The sequence below is a fragment of the Polyergus mexicanus genome, unplaced genomic scaffold (assembly GCF_030449975.1).
Source record: "Polyergus mexicanus isolate NDT 795.1 unplaced genomic scaffold, iyPolMexi1.0 SCAF_4, whole genome shotgun sequence".
In the NCBI taxonomy this organism is placed as follows: domain Eukaryota; kingdom Metazoa; phylum Arthropoda; class Insecta; order Hymenoptera; family Formicidae; genus Polyergus; species Polyergus mexicanus.
Window position 1 is genome coordinate 6,496,608 of NW_027223324.1, and position 17,619 is coordinate 6,514,226.

The window sequence follows — 17,619 nt, forward strand, 5'->3', positions numbered from 1 at the left end:
AGTCATTTTTCAATATAAGAATGTCAATGAAAAATGTATAAATAAAATTATAGCTAATTTGTACAATGCTCACATAACACAGGATACAACTTCCATTATTCTCGCAAAATGACTGATCAAAGAAAAAATTATCCTTCATTTATATATGTATATAAAAAAAAAGATTATTATTATATGACAGAGCGATGAAATACCGGTCTGTGCGGACTTTCTTTTTCGGCGATGTTGATGGGAATTCCTTATAAGGAAAAGCAGTTCATGGTAAGGGTAAGATGTTTGTAATCAGCGCCAATCTGCCAACCCGCCCACGCGCCGGCGCCGACGTGTCACGGATCGCGACGTCGATGTACAGGGGAAGGGGAAAGGATAGTTCCGAAACGGAAGAAATCTTTTACCGTATGTCAGCCAGCATAGTACGTATTACTTACTCGTTCGTGTTCGTTCCGGCTCGATTGCGTGCTCGATCATTCGGTGTTGCTTCACGCAAAACGCGCGACAACGTTTCTAAATCACAAGTGCGGTGCAAGAAAAGAGTTCGTATATGCAATATAACGATTAGCAAAACACGCTATACATATAAGAGATTATAGTTGATGTTGATATAGATAGGCTCGAGTACAATAACTCTGACATCATAGAATTTTCCACACGTGATAAAATTTTTATAATGAAAAACATTCGTGTATATCTTTTAATATATCTTATTTCTAGCTATTATATTTTATTTAATTGTTATCATTATTATTTGCTATTATGTAATGAATATCTTTGGGAAATGATGCGATATTGTGTATTTATCTTTGGACAAAAGCTACTCTGAAGTAATATCACTAATCGTTCAAAAATGATAATAGTTTTGTATAAATGATGATTATTATATCAAAGAATGATAAAAACGAGTTAATGGTAAAAATTAATTAAATTGTTGATTTTAAATGACGATAATTTCATTTATCATTACCACATTGACATGATTCTTAATATATATTTTATTGTCAAGTTGTCTCTCTCGCGCTATAATGATCGCATTCATCTAATTACAACCGATATCGCAGTAATTTTTAAATTGCTGAGTAAATTGAATCTAAACTAGATACATCGGATGGAACTTCAACTTTAATACGATATAATAACTGTGACACAATTGATACATTTTACACAAAGGTGTGTCTCTAGATCAATAAAGCGTTGGACACGATGACAGAATTTTAATAATACTAGAAAAGTGCGGCTTTTAGATTATTGGAAGAAAGAAGCAGATTGCATGAAATTAATATAGAAGAAAAAAGAGATATATGTATATATAATTCTTTTTTGTGTGTGTAAAACTGGCGTATCATTTCGTGGAAATTTATAAATAATTAAGAGTTCTGACTTTATTTTCAATAGTTCTAGAATTCTTGATAGTTTAAACAAATAATCCTGGCTATTAAGGGGGCATACCCGTTTGAAATCTCCAATAATGAGTACATTTTTTTACATTTTTTTTGCAGCGCAACGATTTAATAAAAATTTTTAATTTTTTTACAATATTCATATAATATTATTAACTACTTAAATAAAAATCTTCAGCTTAAGATTTTTTTTTTAAAGTTATGCAAATATTTGCAGATTTATGTTTTTATACACGGTGTGCATGAAAACTCGGGCTACGTTCGACGGATTGATTTTAAATTTTACATATGACTTTCTAATAAGATCCGGATCTGCCAACGAAGCCTTTTTAAAATCCGATTCTCCGTTTTTTTGTTATAAAAAAAAGGATTTTTTTTTTCCCCAAAAAACCGAAACTTTTTCAACACGCTGCCATTTTTTATTTTTTAAAATTTTGAAAAAACGCTTGGATAGCGGATAGCTATTACAATGTTTAATAAGAAAAAACTTAGATTTTTGATTTCAGATATGATCTACGAACGTTTCCATGCACACCGTGCAGCCATCTAAAATTTAGAGGAGTTTTGCAAATATTCCTATAACTCTCAAAAAAAAATTTTTTTTAGGCTAAAAATTTTTATTTAAGTAGTTAACAATATTGTATTAATATCATAAGAAAATTAAAAATTTTCATTAAGTCGTTACGTTGCAAAAAGATTTAGAAAATGTATTCATTTTTCGAGGTGTCAAACGGGTGTGCCCTCTTAAACCAAAATGCTAACTTCATACAGCGTCTCACTTTGTCTTACGTCATTTTTCTTATCAGTCAAAATCAAAAAGATTTATACTTTTGAGTTCTAAGAAGAATTCTGCTTTTTAAAAACAAAAAAAATATTAATTAAGATGAAATAAAAACAAGCGGATACCTATATTCCTATAGATCTATATTTAGAGATGAGATGCCGCTTGATTTTGAGACTTGAAGAGTTCTGCTTATTCTAAAACAGTTGTATAGTTCTGGGCATGCACGTTACCTTCCCAAAGAGATCTAATAATTAAGACAATTAAACATTTTTTAAAACGATTATTTTGCTCCAAAAACGTATATTTTCGAGTATAGAAGTGAGACACCAGTCGATTATCGAAAATTTTGCTTATTCTAAAACAGTTCTCGTATAGTTTTAGGCATGCATATTGGTTTTCCAAAGAGTTCTAATGATAAAAACAATTAAGAAATTTTTTTAAACAATTATATATTAATAAAATCCCACAAATGTAAAAAAGTACCCCAAGTACATAAAAAGTATTCCTTGTATGCAACAAAAAGTTTAAAAATATATTTACTTCTAAAAAAAAACTTAAAAACAATTTTCTTTAAAAAATAAAATCTAAATATGAAGTCAATAATTAACTAGCGAAGTACGTAGAAATAATTTGATTTGTAATTTGAAATAGTATTTGTCATAAAATCAATCTTGCATTTATAGAATAGAAATATAGTCTTCGGAGAAAATTAAAATGCATTTTATTTTTAATAAAAAATTGCACTATTATGTTCCTCCCCTCCAAATAAATATTTTATATAATATATAAAATAGCACTATTATATTATAGATTTTATTACAAATAGTAAATTATAAAACTACTTAACCCTTATTGCAATAACATCGATTACATCGATTACCAATTTCGAATTTAAAAATGCCCCGTGCTAAACTGATCGACTTGTTTTGAAATTAGTCTTAAGCTTTACCAGATAGGCCTGAAACGAAAAGGAATAAGATTAAAATGACATACAACTACTTGGCGTCCACGATCTAAAATAAAAAATTGCAAAAGATTATCAGAAATCATTATCAATATATTAATAAAAATATATGACTTATAATGCGACCTGGGCACGCCAAGTTTCTGTATGTCACTTTAATTTTAATCCCTTTCGTTCCGGGCCTATCTGGTAAAGCTTATGATTAATTTCAAAACAAGTCGATCAGTTTGGCACGGAGCATTTTTAAATTCAAAATTGGTGATTGATGTGATCGACGTTATTACAATAAGGATTAAGTAGATTTATGATTTACTATTTGTAATAAAATCCGCAATATAATAGTATTATTTTATATATTATTTAAAATATTTTTTTTTTTTGGGAGGGGAGACATAATAATGTAATTTTTTAATAAAAATAAAATGCATTTTAATTTTCTCGAGAGAATCTAAATTTCGATAAATACAAGATTGATTTTATAACAAATATTATTTCAAATTACAAATCCTCACAAACTGAACTGCTTCTATTGTATGTATTTGGTAGTTAACTATTGACTTCATATTTAGTTTTTGTTTTTTATTTTTTAGGGAAAATTTTTTTTATAAGTAATAACGGGCAATAAAAGCCAGCGCGATGTAGAAAGCGCAAAATATAATATTAATAATAACTAACGAACGCGAACGTTTCGGTCCTTCTTTTAGATCTTCATCAGCGCATTAATACAAGGTTAAAAATAGATCGGAGTAATAATCGGAGTCATGCAATCTCGAGAAGTAAAACGTCGGTATGGAGAAGTCATCGCAGTTCGGTTAAAACGTAATCAAAAGTTTGTCATTGTCCATAAGGTGCGCTTCTTTGAGGTTGATGGATTAGAAACGAGAATCAACGAACATCGTAATCATATATGGAGAAATATGTACTTCTAACCATTCAGTTATTACGGATCATAAATTGAATCTTAATGACGATTTTAATTGAAATGACATCGAGATCTTAGACAATGAACCTCACCTAAGCAAACGCCTAATTTCGGAAATGCTTTTCATAAAAAGGCAAAAAAATAGTTTGAATCTACAGACGGATACGGAATGCTTATATCATACTTACATCAACGTTATTGAAAAACTTCCAAAAGTTTGATTATCTTACCGAATTTATTCGTAAATGGTTCCTCTGATATACCTCTTCTAGGTAAATATTTTGAAGTCAGTCTATGAACTGTCTGCCATATGTTTGCGTGTTTATTAGTTTGAAACGGAGTGCGTGTTGATTACTGTTTAATTTACTTTTATGTTTAATTTATTATCCGTGTTGTTTGCTGTATATTTAATTTAATTATTAATTAGTAATTAATAATTAATCATTAGTTCTTTAATTTTTGACCGTTGCCGATATTTATAACAAGCAAATCTTTCCACCTCTCTTTGTTGTAAGTTCTCTGCATTATATCGCTATGAATTATCATTTCCGTCGAGCGTGCGTTTCCTTGTAATTTTGATGTTTTAGGCAAAGAAATGCTTGCGATCATTACAATAAAAAACAGCATATTGACAAATAGTCATGGACTATTGGGTTTATATTTCTGGTGATCCATCAACCTTGGAGAAGCGCACCTTATGGACAATGACTTTTGATTATATTTTAAACTGCGGAGTGCAATGATTTCTTCATACCGACGTGTTACTTTTCGATATTGTATGACTCCGATTATTACTCCGATATATTTTTAACCTAATTTATGTTAATGCGCTCATGAAGGTTTAAGAAAGGGACCGAAACGTTCGCGTTCATTAGTTTATTATTAACATTCTATTCCTTTGTGCTTTCTACACCGCGCTGACTCTTATTGACTGTTTTATTCCTTATATTTATTATATTTATCAAAGCTTCATGTAAATTTTGTTTGATTTTTTTATAAGTTATTTTTTAGAGGTAAATATATTTTTAAACTTTTTGTTGCGTACAAAGAATATTTTTTATGTACTTGGTGTACTTTTTTTATCTTTGTGTGGTTTTCTTTAATGGGATATGATTGTTATTTGTAAAAATTAAAAAATTCAAATTTTGTTTGCAAAATATAAAGTATACACTATATACATGGACGTGATTTTTTTTTAAAGTTTTTTATTTAATAGAAAGGAAATTATTTTTTAGAAGAAATGATGTAAATAGTACATATAAATAAATAGTAAATAGAAATTATGTAAATATACACTTTACAACAAAATTAGGGGATTACTTAAAATCAGTGTTGAAAAGAATCAAATTCAAATTCACGTATCTTTGCGAAAAATGATCGTAGAGCAATATTTAAAAAAGCATTTTAAAGTTTGAACTCTCAACTTTTCAATGATCTACCGGAGATTTCCCTACAAATATTTTACTACAAATGACGTAACTTTAAAGCGAACATTGCAAAATTGTAGAAAAAACTTCAACTTTGATAGCGTACACGGGGAGAACAAAATTTTTTCTACTTTATTAAATGTATTTTAAAATTAAACATTTCCTTCTTAAAATGCATTTTTAATCATTGCGCTACAATTTTTTTTATTGAGTTATAATTTGATAAGTGCATTTTCAGTGGTATTTCTGTATTATAAAAAGCTGTATTATATATTGGTACACTCAAGATATTCAAAAGAGGTTACACGGTCGGACTTACACCTCATGTGTGAGTGTGAATGCATGCGTGTGTGCATGCGTGCGTGCGTGTGCGTGTATACGCACGTCTTAAAATCGTGTGTTAGCACCTCTATGAAATAACATTACTGTTTTCATTTGTCATTATAAGTCCAGATCTAAATCCAATTGAGCACATTTGGGACCTTCTTGGCCATCGACTAAAAGATTTTCTTAATCCATCCTAAAATTTACAGGAATTGGACAAAACTCTTCAACAAATCTGGCGTGAAATTCCGCAAGAGCTAATCCAAAAATTTATCAACATGCGGGAACATTATGAAGAAATAATTGGTCATAGAGAAGTTAACACACGATTTTAAGACGTGCATATACGCACATGCACGCATGTAAACACACACACACACACACACACACACACACACACACACACACACACACACACACACACACACACATTCACATATGAGATGTAAGTATGATCGTGTAATCTCCTCGTGGGTATGCCTTAGGTGTACCAATGCTAATACCGGCGACGGAATACAACTTTTTACAGAAAAAGCAATGAAAATGCATTATCCATTTCAAATCATCATAATTCAGTAAAAAAAATCGTAGCATAATGATTAAAAATGCATTTTAAAGAGAAAATGTTTAATTTTAAGATATAATTAATAAAATTGATAGAAAAAATTTTGTTTTCCCCGTGTACGCCATCAAAGTTGAAATTTTTTCTACAATTTTGCAATGCTTGCTTCAAAGTATACTCCGTTCAGAGAGAAAATGACCTTGATCTGCGCATGGGCAGGCAAAGTGGAGAGAATATAGCGACGTACTCAATACCATATACGTAGATACGGCTTCCGTGGCTGCAGACCTGCGCGAAACAGACGAGTTTTCGTCGGACCCAAAGTCATTCATTCTCTCTTTGGACGGAGTATAGTCGATGTCATATTGAGCAAAATTAGATTATATTAGCGAAACAGAGCGAATGCTTTACACACAATACTTGAATGAATCTATGTATCTAATTAACATATTTGTAATAAATATATTATTAGAAAATGATTATAGAAACATTGAAGGAATATTTGGAGGCTTTGGCTGACCAAAAGTTAAACTTATTTTTTTGTAAAACCATCATGTCAAAAAAAGTTAAATAGACTAAGTCTTGTCCTTAAAATATTTAATCCAAAAAAATAAATAATCTTTATTATATAATTTATAAATAAAATTATTACTTTATTTTTCTTCTTTGGTTAATGCTTAATATTTCTATTTCAGATTCTAACTTTAACGCTTTCATTTCAATTATATATGTAATATTTTTGATAAAATTCCCATAAGATTTGTTTTGCTATATTAACATAAATATGCAACTCATTGCTTAGCTATTTGTAAATAACCTAAAAATATTAATTATGCATTAATTACATTTATATATAAAACATAAATAAACATTCACACATTTTCAGAACTAAAAGTTGCGAGTAATTCCAGAGCCAGATCCGCAAAATGTTTGTGGACACTATGGAAGTACTTGATATGATTTTATCCATTCATTATTCTTTTCGAAGAAAATTAATAAAAATGTGTATTCAATGTTGTTGCTTTTATAATATTTTTGATAGAATTTTCATAAAATTTATTTTGCTACATTAACATAAACTCATTTTTCAAAAGATTTATTTTATTACGTTAATATAAACTCGTTGCGTAGCCATTTATAAGTTAACCTAAAAATCATAATTATGCATTAATTACATTTATATATAAAATATAAATAAACGTTATATACATGAATGCACATTCACGAGTATAATTACAAGCTTATAGTTATCGTAAACATGGCCAGCCAAAATCTTCCCAGCAAACACAGAATATAACTACTATATAACATGGGAATAATATGTAATGTAACAGTTGTTATGCCTAATTTATATTGGGATTATATAACTGTCTCTTATTTATGCAATATAACACTAGAATATAACTATTATGTAACATGGGAGTAATATGTAATGTAACAGCCCAAGTAACAGAGTAACGTTAAAAGATGACATAATGACATCTATTTTTGGTCTATAATGTCGGCGACTAATAATTGACGTTTAAAAGATCTCATTTTTTAGATTAGCCAAAGACGTAATTTTGAAGACATCCTATGATAGTCCAAATAAAGTCTTTTTGTAACTAATATTGGGATTATAGTTCATTTGCTTACCGCTATGCGCGCTATTCGCTATTTATACCCGTATTAAAATTTTTGTCATAAGCGTATATAATGTCTGCAAATGCGGCTAATAACATTGTAATTATTTTTATCAATTCAATCTCTGATACGATTTCTGTACCAGGAAATTCAGATATTGAACTGATTTTTGGAAAATTGAACAGATAATAGCCGATTTTAATTTATTCGGACAATTTCTTAAAATTATAAAACTAGACAAATTAATCAAGCATGATAAGTTTTTGAATTATGTGTTATATGACAATGACTTTTACATTACAATTATGTTATATATACGTATAAATAAATTGATTTATTTATTAAGCGTGTGTGAAATAAAAAACAATTTTTAGAGAGGAGATGATAAAGATATAAAAAAACTGAAAAAAATTTGAAAGATTACAGATACTTTAAAGTTTGTATATTTATTTTTGATATGTAATTATATATATAATATAAAAAATTGGATACATAAATCGTATTTATCGTATATGGTTAATTTCCCTATTTTTGCAATTTTAAACAAGTTATATAGGAATTTTGCCCTTTTCTTTAAGAGGGAAATTCTTTAAGGGTTGCAGCGCAAAAATTAAAATTATTTTGATATGATAGTACATAAATCGAAGATTTATCGTGTATTGTTAATTAAATACATAAGTGAAGAAGATTGCCGTCCCTCCCCTTGCATCTCTATTCCCCTCAAAAAACTGATCAAATCCTGTTGCGACAGTGTTAGTAACAGGAGAAAGATTGGTAGTCAAAATTTGTAACAGAAAATTATTGCTTTATTTAAGATTGCTTCTTCTCGCTTTCTTGTCTTCACTCTACAGAAGTTCTTCTTAGACTAAAAAGACTGAGATGCGCAGTCTCTGTGGACGGCGCTCTTGGTAACCAACTTAAACTAAGATAAGGCAGATTCTTTCAAGTGCGACCTACTTTATCTATGAACTGTTAGAGTTTACCAACAAGTGCGTCTAACTGTTCTGACAAATCCAATTTAATTTTTATCTAAAGGATAGCAATTGGTTTGGGTTAGGTTAGAATTTTTCAGAATGGGGGTGCAGAGGGAAGGGCTCCGCCCCTCCCCCGCCTATGCATTCATTTTGCAATGACTTTACAGACAATAATTTAACTAATAATTATCAGATGCGTAGATATGTATGTGTGTATATCTGCCCAGTCAGTCAGGTCTGTTCTAACAGATATTGCCAAGTGCTTGCTACAAATTATTGTCAGCAAAAAGGCTACAAATTTGGTACAAGAGTTGTTATTACCGATTAAGCTGGCAGATTGCCGGCAAGAATCAAGCAAAGCTTGCTAACATAACTACACAACAAATTGGAGGCAGAAACTGAGCAAAGCTTGCTGATATGACTGACATCAGATTGTCGGCAAAAACTGAGCAGGATCTAGAGTACGCAATCTGGTGGCAAATTGGCAGCAAAAACCGAACAAAATCTGCAGCTTATTACAAAGTGTTATAAAATAGTTCAGTCGCTTATCGCTATGCGGCGCGTTATTCATTATCTATACCCGTATTCAAATTCTTGTCATGAATGTATATAAAGCCTACAAAATGCTAATCATATTATAATATATATATTTCTATCAGTTCAATTTTTGACACAATTCTTATACAGGAAATTCAGATATTGAATTGATTTTTTGCAAATCGAACAGATAATTGTTTGATTTTCACTTATTCAAACAATTTCTGTCCAAAAAGATCTTTAATTTTATAAATTAAGTTATTTGAATTTACCTATATGTTTTAACATATTAATATATGATTTTATATAATGTCTAATTATCTAATGGTCATTTTATGACCAAAACTTATCATCATTTTGTTACTTAGGGTTAAGGCTTTAAATCTATTTAAATATATACTTTTATATGAATGGCCAAAAGCTGCAGAATTTGTTCGGTTTTTGCTGACAATCTGCTATCAGATTGTCTTGCGCAGATCTTGCTCGATTTTTGCCATCAATTTGACGTCAAATCATGTCAAGCTTTGCTCGGTTTTTGCCGTCAATTTGCTGTCAGGTTATGTCAACAAGCTTTGTCACCAAAACACAAGCTTAATGCGGACACAGGTGGCACTGGATTTGTTACCAAGTTTTGAGCGAATTTGATGCCAATTTGGCAACAATTTGTTATCAAATTGCTTACTGGGCGTGTACCTATATATGTATATACAAATGAAATTATGTGTGTAATCCACATAGAACCGTATAATTATAAATCATACTATCATAACCAAACAATTATATTGTTTTTTTTTCATATATATTTATCATACTTGGTTATAACCAATAAAACACACATCCGTGATAATTATTAATATTAACCCAGAGAGCACGAAAAGGTCAAAAGTCATCTTAATGTCTAAAGGATAATGAGATATCTTTAAGTCATCTTTTAGACGTCTTTTAGGGACATGTACTACCTGGGAAATTATTGTAGTCTGTACTGTGTATTCATTACCTCTATTAAACTAGCAGGACCAAATCAGCAAAATCAAACTGGATCTATTAGATTATTTAGTACCCATTTTGTATTAATTTGTACTACTAATAACAAATTTGTATCTTGTGCCATTTCCAAAAAAGCCGTAGCGCTGCTATCTTTAAATTAAACTAACAGGATCAAATTAAAACAAAACGAAAAGATAAAAATAAGACCAAAAATAGAAAGGGCTGAATTTATACTAATTTGTACTACCCAATTAAACTTAATATATTTATCTTTTCTGCTTAAATCCCCAATTGAAGTCGGCCTTATTAAGTTTAAGAGCAAAGTATTCTTTCCTATCAGCAGAATTAATCACTATGTACACTCGATGCGGCATAATATGTACCATCAAAATATAAAGTTTCAGATTTTGTACTCCCGCCGAAACTACCCTGATCCCTATCAGTCTCAAAAGTAAAGTATCTTTCAAAAACTGAAAACTTTACATTTTGACGGTACAAATTATGCTGCGTCAAGTGTACAAGTAGCAATTGGTTTTGCTCGTGGCGAAAGGTACTTTACTCTTGAGACTGATAGGGTTCAGGAGTTAGGTTGTCGAAGGAACGGCTATGTACAGAATAATGAGACAAATCAATTAGTATAAAAAAAAATTGTTTTTAAGAAAATTATTTACAATGTATTTTTTTAAACAAGTATTTATTTTTTTTGGCACTAATTAATTTGTCTTATTATTCTGTACGTAGAAGTAGATAGAAGTAGTACATAGAAGTATTACAGTAAAATGATCGAAAACTGAATATTTTACGAAATATTTTATTTTTTATATCAAAATATGTCAGATTAAAATATAAAATAACTTAAAAAGTACTTAATGAAAAAATACTTTATTATAGTGTTTTGGAAAGATCTCGATGTCAGCTACAAGAATACTAAATAAAAAATGGGGATTTCCATTTAAAATTTTAAAGTTGACCTTCACATGACCTTCAAATGATTTTCCAAGGTCAAACCAATGGTACCATCTTATGGCCCCCTCGAAACCAAACAACTTTTGTCTGAAACATTTTTCTCTTCCGGGCTTGGTTTTTGAGATATTTGCCTGAAGAGATTAAAATGGGACATTCTGTATATAAGTAGGATATACACAAGAATCCAAAGCATATAGATTTTTCTGAGTGTAAAATTTATGTGGGTGGATTTTGTCTCATTAAGGTTGATACGCCAATGTTTAGTCCAACTCACTTTGTTCATTGCATTTTGTAGCTTTTTTGTAGCATTGTCAATATTTACATCAACTGCAAGTATTGCAGTGTCATCCGCGAATGTGGCCATTGTCGTATCTCCGTCCCGTGGTATATCTCTGGTGTACAGCAAATATAGAACAGGACCAAGGACACTTCTCTGTAGTACACTCGCCGATATTTCCTTTAATTCGGAAAACTCTTTACCGTGACGGACTCGGAAGTTCCTTTCTGTTATGTATGATTTGATTAATCTAAAATACTTTGTTGGTAAATCTCTACATAATTTGTATTCTAAATCTTTTTGCCATACTTTATCAAATGCTTGTGCAACATCGAGAAAGACTGCTGTACATATTTCTTTTTCTTTAAGAGTTTTTTCTATTATATTGGTAATGCGATGCACTTGCTCTATTGAATGCTTATTTCTGGGACCAAATTGATGTGTTGGAATTAGTTCCCCGTCTTGAATAATTGGCATGAGTCTTTTTAAAAACAACCTCTCAAATACTTTTGACATGATTGGTAACAATGATATCGGCCTATAAGATGCTATTTCTGTGGGTGGCTTTCCTGGTTTTGGGATGATAATTACTTCAATAATCTTCCAATGTTTAGGTACATATTTCAGTTTAAAGCATTTATTATATATTGTAGCTTGAGTAATGTTAGATCTGGAAGTTTTTTCATAATCCTGCCATTTATAAGATCGTACCCCGATACTTTCTTCACATTAAGATTATGTTTGATTATGCTCCTAAGTTCTTTTAGGATAACAAGCGGAACTTCTTCTTCGTCATTTCTTTTAGTAAAGATAATATTCTCAGTAATTACCGCTTGCGGGAAAGGCTTGAAAACATTTCCCAAATGATTCGCAAAGTTTAGCTTTTTGTTTGAATTCTTTGGCCCATTTATCATTCTCCATTTTCAGTAGTAGATTTTGTATTATTAGTCTTTTTATTCTTTTTCCTGCTTTCCAAAATACTCAGTAGATTTATCAGCTGTTAGATTGTTGAGGAATCTATTTATTGATTCATTTTTAATTTCCCATAGATTTCTTTCTTTAATTGATTATTCAATTAGTTGAGTTTTGACTTGTTATCAGGGTATCTGGATTGTTGCCATTTTCTACGTGCTCTTTTCTTGGCTAGCATTAGTTCTTTTGTTTCTACTGGATAGCTTATTTCGCATTACGCTTATTTAGCTATTTCCTTTTCTGGTGATGTGCTTTCTTCCGCTGCCTGCTGTATATCTGTAATGTATTGTTCAACTTCCTTGTCGATTTGTTTCTTTGTCTCAAGTGGAGCTTTTAAGTTAATATATTTTAGAAGTTTTCCTCGAAATTTGTCCCGATTAGTTCTTTTGTTGGTAAGTCTTGGTAGTTCTTTTTTTTGTATCACTGTTTGACTTAGCGTTAGAGTGTGATCAGATGATAAATTCTTATTACTTTCTGTTTGGATGAATTTGGATGTTACAACTTGGCAGCAAAGAAGTTAATCAAGTCAGGTACTTTTTTGAGTCAGTTGGCCAATAAGTAGGCTGCCCGGAGGAAAGGAATACGCATTTACATTTTTGTCCTGCCTAGAGCAATTCCCTTCCTTTTGGTGTTACCAGTCTCGATCCCCAATGAGTGTGCTTCGCATTGAAGTCACCCCCGATGATAAAGTTGCTTCCCAAGGTTTTGAACAGGTTAGTGTAATCTTCTTTTGTTGGCGTATATTTTGGAGAACAATAGATTGCCGAGATTTTAAATTCTTTATTTTTTACCTGGATACCAATTGTTGTTACCTGAAACATTGTACCTTCAATTTTGGGCTCCTCATGATGTAGGATATTATTTCTTATTAATACTGCCAATCCTCTCTTTGCTTTTCCGGCCGGAGAGAGCCGGAATGTGTAAAGTGATAGCAAGAGAAGTCACGAATTTTAATATGGTATATGATTGCTTCGTAAAAGGTATTTCCGAAACAAGACAGATATCTAGTTTCTCATGATTTAAGGCTCTTGAATAGTCGCCGCGGCCATATTGGAATGATGACGTTAGAACCGAGAAATGACACGCTGAGAATTCTTGCGTGCCATTTTTAAATAAAAAGATATTTTAAAGAAACCAGACTATATACAGATCGCTTTAGTATACTTGTAAAATTGTCCGAAAACTAAGCTTTTCCTTTGACAATTAATAAATAACCGTAAAATGAGTTTAAAAGTAAACCTAGTCATACGGGAAAACATGTAGTTTGACAGCTGTCAAAAGAAGTGGAAAATGTTCTTTTTACATAATACTTTTCTTGCTAAGCTTTTAGTTTTCGGACAATTTTATAAGTTTCATAAATACGTTACACATCACAGCATTAGCATAAAGCGAATAATTACGAAATGACACGCAAGAATAATTCGGGCTATCAAAAAGTCACTTTTCACGCTTCATAGTTCATCGATTTGCAACGTGAAGCGCTGTATAAAAATTCTGACATATAGGTAACATGTTGGTAACTTGTAGCTAACATGTAACATACATATATATAGTGTATATCTTTTATATAGCGTAGTACTTTATTAAAAGAATACTTGAGCAAAGGAAGGGCGCAATGCTCAGCCATTTCCAAAGAAACTTGATTTAAATAATATGGCTTTTCTTATATACAGCTGTAAGGTCCTGATTTAGGAATTTTTTAAGGAGGGCTAAATAACCGAAAGAGTCAAATAAATACTAATTGACCGTTATATTTGAGAATCAAAAGGATTCGTATAAATGGCCACGTGGCCGGCGCTCCGATATCAGGTCGGAGCCCTTTCCGCTTATTCGTTTCTGACTACGATCTCAGTACGCTCGCTTTAAATCTCAACTGTTAATATCTACCGTAACAAAGAAAGAATGGCCTATAAGCCAAGAACTAAAGATTAGTCGCCTTTGTTCCTGTTTTCTCTAGCACGCTCGCCTTCACAATTCTCACTGTCTTCTTACTGTCTTTCCACTATATTCTGCCCTTCTTCTCTTCGCTCGCTCTCTTATATTTCTCCTTTCTATATTCCCCTCTTAGGGGATTTCGCCTTATCGATAATAAAGGAAATTAGAGTTATCACTATACCCCTAACTCGTATGGCCCCTAGATGGTAGGCCTTGCCTCAGGATCTTACACAGCTCCATTAGATCGATTATCGAGAAGGCGATGTAGCTCGGACATTAAAGCGGGTGACTATCACGCATCAGATCCGGGTTCAATTTTTGTTCCTGACACTTTTTTCCTCATTTTTTTATACAATCTAGCAACAAATATTTATTCATGTAAAATAAAGTTAATTTAACCAACAATTTTTTTTACATTTGCACTTTTAAAAAACAATTTTCTTTTAATTTACTCACGAAACTGGGCATAATTTTAATTCAACTTACAATCTTATTATTTTATACATTCTATCCGATATAAAATGAAACAAATAAAACGCTACTATTTGAACATAATTTAATACAAAATTACAACAAGTAATTATGACAAGTATCTTCCAAATTTCAAATAGTTGTAACCGATCTGTAGAAAGTGTTGATGATAGTGATAACAAGGATGAATAAAAGTTTTGACACATTTGTTTGTAATTTTGTATTAAATTATAACTATGTTCAAATAGTGGCGTTTTATTTGCTTCATTTTATATCGAGTAAAATGCATAAAATAATTAAAAGAAATTAAAAGAAAGTTGCCTTCCGAAAATGCAAATTAAAAAAAATTGTTATCTAAATTAATTTTATTTTACATGAATAAATATTCGTTACTAGATTGTATGAAAAAAGAGTGGCAGGGACAAGAATTGAAACCGGGTTAGATGCGTGATAGCCACGCGCTTAATGCCCGAACTATATCATCTTTTCACTAATTGATATAACGGAGTCAGATATAAGGAAAGCCATATTGTTTAAATCATTTTCTTGGAAATGGCTAACGCTCTATCCCTTTGCTCAAATATTCTTCTAATAGAGTACTACATTATGAAAGCCTTTTTCAATTCGGTGAGCCCAAAGTCGCGTCCTCCCCTGTTAGTCGCAGGAACGTGCGCATCATTAATATAATAGCACAATACTCTAGTAGTAAAGGTTCTTATTAAAATTTTCTATTTAATATTTTATTTTGTATTAATAACAAAAATAATTATTATTCTATTATTAATTACGTATATGTATGTTTTATAACAATTTAAAATATTTATGTTTTATGGTTATCATTTGTAATACGCACGTTCCTGAGACTAAGTGATGCGCTCCTTAGTTACGATTTACGATGCGTTGATGCGTTGCTAAGAAGCGAGGGGAAAGAGGGAAGCATTGAGGAGTGGCCTTCACTTGGACACAGTACAATTGGACACGGTGCAAATGGACACGTTACAAATGGACACGAGATTGTGCACACGGTTCAATTGGACACAGTGCATTTGGACACAGTAATTTTGGATACAGTAGCTTTTGGACACATAAGAAAATACGCACCGTTTACTTGGACACCGCTCAATTGGACACTGTTCATTTGGACACCGTTCGTTTGGACACAGAAAGATGCGCACCGTTCATTTGGACACCGTTCGTTTGGACACCGTTCATTTGTACACAGAAACATGCGCACTGTTTGTTTGAATATGTAACAGATGGAGAGAAATAAAAATTATTTTGGGAAAATATAATCAGTATTCTTATAACACTTTATACTGGTAAATCTATGTAAAATATGAAATCGTGAAAAGGAGATACATTTGAAGGTTATAATATTTGTCAAAATAAAATATATTCATACTTATATATCTCTGATACTGATGTCATTAATTTTACATTGCTTTTACCACTTTGTTTAGCCTTTCGCATATTTGGATGTCATGCATGGATACAGTGCTCCACTTCCGGAAGATATAACCTAACCCAAACCTATTTCTTATTTAAAACAAAAATTTGGTGTGGATTACGTCGTATAACTTAAATCAAATTTTGGTGTCCAAACGAACGGTGGGCAAATGAACGGTGTCCAAACGAACGGTGGGCAAATAACGGTGTCCAAACGAACGGTGTCCAAATGAACGGTGCGCATCTTTCTGTGTCCAAACGAACGGTGTCCAAATGAACAGTGTCCAATTGAGCGGTGTCCAAGTAAACGGTGCGTATTTTCTTATGTGTCCAAAAGCTACTGTATCCAAAATTACTGTGTCCAAATGCACTGTGTCCAATTGAACCGTGTGCAAAATCTCGTGTCCATTTGTAACGTGTCCATTTGCACCGTGTCCAATTATACTGTGTCCAAGTGCACCACTCCCAGCAGTGAGCAGTAGGCGTGAGCTAAAAAATCCAGCCGAAAGTTACAAATAAATCCCAGTTCATTTATATGATAAGTCGTTGGACAGGGTTCTTATACAAATGTCGCCACCATCAATTCGGAGTTTCACGGCGACTATTCAGGAGCCTTACAAATATTTCGAGTTCTGGAACATGTTGCAAAAGGTTTGCGTTCCAGGTGGTAATGCGTAAAATATGTTTCATTATTTCTGTTTCTTAAGCACTGTGGGTTTCTTGATGTTGCTCTCTAGTACACTAATTTTTTCAATTAATGTTCTGATAGATTTATCTTGCTCATCCAGCCGTAATAGTATAAGCGTTAAAGCATCGTTATTTGAATTGTCTTCTTTTTTTCTTGCATTTGTGCATAGGGCCTATTGTTTTGTTCTTGTTTATTCTCTACATCGGATTTTTCCATATTTATGTTTGATTTTCCTTCCACGGGAGGTTTATTTTGTTTCTGACGTCTTGCATTAATTAGTTTATTTCTTCTTGCCTGTTGTTCTTTTGCGACTGGGCATCCTCTGTAGTTTACTGGATGATCACCTCTGCAGTTTATGCATTTGGG

At 31.6% G+C, this 17,619-nt stretch overlaps 1 protein-coding gene across 2 annotated transcripts in view; it reads left to right on the top strand.

Annotated features, from left to right (window-relative positions):
- The first annotated feature begins 421 nt into the window (after positions 1-421).
- Calpb (calpain-B) overlaps positions 422-17,619 on the top strand; it is a 45,680-nt gene continuing 28,482 nt past the window's right edge. For both annotated transcript variants that reach the window (XM_070295034.1, XM_070295036.1), the window contains exon 1: positions 422-533. The gene's annotated coding sequence lies outside the window, so the exon portion shown is untranslated. The remainder of the gene's footprint in view (positions 534-17,619) is intronic.